We start from the raw sequence: 3299 nt of genomic DNA, 5'->3' as shown, positions 1-3299 counted from the left end.
TCATCCACCGGATTCTCCCGTGCCAACAACGGGACTTCAATATGTGGGAGTTCGATCCGGCGCAGCACTAGACTTTGAGCGGGCTCTTAGACACTACGTACGAAGAGGCCTGGAGGGTGCTGTTTAAGGGCGCCGAGGCTCCTGCATCCGCTACCGAAGATCGCGGATTCAGCTCGCAGCGTCCGGCTAGCGAGGTAAGCGATTTTGCCCTTTACGGGACACTTGTTTTCCATAGTTTGACTCTATGCGGGATCTAAACTCCCCCTCCTTTGACAGGACTGGCTGAAGAAGGCCAAACAGACTATCTGTCCGGCCCCATTGCCAGAAGACCCAGCGGACGCCCGCTTAACGGGGCTGCTGGCTCCGGCACCCCACGTGGTGCCGGAGAAGAAGGCCAAGAAGAAGGCCACGGGCACTCGAAAGAGTTCCCGTTTTCAGGTGTCATCGGATGATGACTCTGAGGCAGACTCCTCCCACAAAGGCGAGGAGGAGAAGAAGGAGGCCTCTCCCCCAGCGGGGGGAGGGAAGAAAAGGAAGGCCTCCCCAACGAGGGAGGCTGAAGGGTCCAAGAAGGGAAGGACTCTTCCCGGACTGCTCTGCCAACGCCAGCGATGACGACGAGGATTGGCCTCCAAGGGCCAAGCCCCTGGCGAGATCGTAAGTATCCGGACTCCCGAATAACTTCATGGTTTTTCTTTTCGCCACATGGTGTCTTTCTAATGCCGCATACAACCCTGCAGTCCGCCCAAGGATGATCTTCCCGCTTCGTCGAGCGGGTCCTTGGGTGCGTCGGATATGGATTCTCTTCCGACTGCCTCCACCCCCCGTGATGCGGACGATGCCGAGGTGGGATCCCGGGAAGGGACCCGCCAGGAGGAGGAGGCCCCGGAGGTGCCGCAGGGCAACCTCCCGGACTTTGCACCGGACTCCGCCCCAGAACCTGTAGTGGCTCCGGAATCCGGCGGGCGGCCCCTTCGTAAGAAGGGCAAGACCATGACGCCGACGGCCTCCGTCCAACCGGAGGCGCCGGATAGCTTGCTGGAGGCGCTCAACGGCGCCTCCATCAAAGAGGAACACCGCACTGTCATGAGTGCGGTGATTCAGAAGGTTCAGCTCGCCAAGAGCGGGCTGACCGAAGCCTGCAGCAGCCTTCTAACAGGTTTTGAGGTAAGAATTTTGATATATGTAAAATAGTACCGCATAGACAGTAGCCCCTGATGCTTGGTTCGGTATTCGGAAAGAAAAGCCGGACTGAGGATCTAAAAAGATATACGCAGGAGTCATATAAAAAATATGTCAATATGGGATTGCAGGCTGTGCTGCTGACCTCTGCCACCCTGACTGCGGAGGTCAATACTTTGAAGCAAAGCCTCGAGCGGTCCGAGAACGAGCTCGGCCGTGCCAAGAAGCAGCTCGAGGATGAGGAAGGTGAGTAACACCTTATTAAAATTGTACCTTACAGAAAAGGATTTGGTTGCAAGAAGGATGACAAGGATAACATGGGTATTACAGGGGCCACGAACGAGGTGGCGACCCTAAAGGAGGCGGTGTCCGCGGCCGAACGTAATGCGGCCGCAGAGCGCACCGAGCGAGAGAAGCAGGAGGCGCGGGTGGCGGAGGTACAGCAAGAGCTCTGGGCTCTCGTGGAAATACATGAGAGTTTGGAGCGTGACTCGAAGACTCGAGAGTCCGAGCTTGCATCGGCTCTTGAGAGTGCCAAAGCCGCTAAGGCCAAAGCCTACAAGGCCCTCCAGGAAATCGAGGCGTTGAAGAAAATAGCGGCGGGTAAGGCATTTTTCATGCAAAGTAAGCATGTGAGTGTGAATTACCTATCACTTACCCGAATTCGGAGCTCTCCAGGAGCGTTCGCAGATCTGCCCCGCAGCGTGTCCGATGCTGCCGCTTTCTATAGGGCCGAGGAGGGGAGCTCGACGGAGAAGGTCTTCTGGTCTCAGTATGCTGAGGCCGGACATTCGGTGCCCCTTAGCGACCAGCTGAAGCAGCTGGTCAAGCTCCACAAGGTGGCCGAACAGGCCATGAAGGGCCTCATAGTTCGGCTGTGGCCTAAGGAGGCCATGCCTGGGAGCTACTTCGGCCTGGTGCGACGGCTGGTGGATGCGTGTCCATGGGTTAAAGTCATCAAGCACTCCGCCTGTATTGAAGGTGCCCGTCGGGCCCTTGCCCGCGCAAAGGTGCAATGGGGCAAGATGGATGCTGAGAAGCTTGTGACGGACGCGCCACCGCCGGGAAAGGAGTATCACACGCCCGAGATGTATTATAAGAGTGTCCTGAAGAGTGCCCGCATTATTGCGGGTGAGTGCTCCAAAGATGTAATATTTGAGTAGACTCGCATTTTGTTAACCTGTGCGCTGAAAACATTGTTCATATGCGCTAAGCAACGCTTGTTAATTTAAAATATTACCTACTGTGCGGCCGTTTATCAAATCTGAGAGATGGCAAGTCGTCGGCTTCAGCCCCCGTGCCACGAGTGCCGGGGTGTTCGGGATAAATTTCAGCACTCTTGTTCCCATTTTTGGGTCCATCTAGGGAGGCGCTCAACACAACGAACAAGGCAACCGGACTTATAATGCTTGAACACTCTCACTTAGCCATAGAATTCTATAATTTAAATTTTGGCGAAGCCCCTAGTGTTCAGAAGGCCGAATTTGGGGCGCTATCCACGCCTGGGCCGGACAAAGCCGGTTCCTCGCTCGAAGCGGCATAAGTCTTTAGGGACTCGAAAAAACCTCTCGAACAGCGACCGGCTCTCGCCTCATCATGACGGTCAGTTTTAGCTTTCTCCACTGAGGCGCTCGCCCAGCTCAACTGGGGCACAATCGCAGTGGTTCTCCCAGTGCTACCTTAGCCGATACAACGGAACATAAGGTACCAAAACATGGGAGCCGGGCAAACCCAACTATTGACCCAAGACATGATTCGGAGCCGATGCATATAATGCTATAAGTTCGGGGTGCCGCACTTGTGAAAGTGTTCGGACTTATCACACCATGATGCGGGAAGCATAAGCCCCTGGTATATTTAGCCGTACCAAAGTGTACGGATGCAACATGTCATATATGTATAAGAAAGAAATGCAATTATAAGCAAAAAGGTGCTGCATTGTTTATTCAAGAAATACTGCTGTGAATGCATAACGATACAAATGGTGTGATAAGCAAGGGATGGGACTATTAAACATGTCCCCCTCCAGGGGTAGGCTGCGGAATGGTGTATAAAACAGATTTAATGCTCGTAATGGAGACCACCTGGATATTCGTCGTAGCCTTTCTCCTTCCCTG

This window comes from Triticum dicoccoides, chromosome 4B (genome assembly GCF_002162155.2).
Source record: "Triticum dicoccoides isolate Atlit2015 ecotype Zavitan chromosome 4B, WEW_v2.0, whole genome shotgun sequence".
Taxonomy (NCBI): Eukaryota; Viridiplantae; Streptophyta; class Magnoliopsida; order Poales; family Poaceae; genus Triticum; species Triticum dicoccoides.
The sequence above is the reverse complement of the archived record's forward strand: the minus strand, read 5'-3'. Positions refer to the sequence as shown.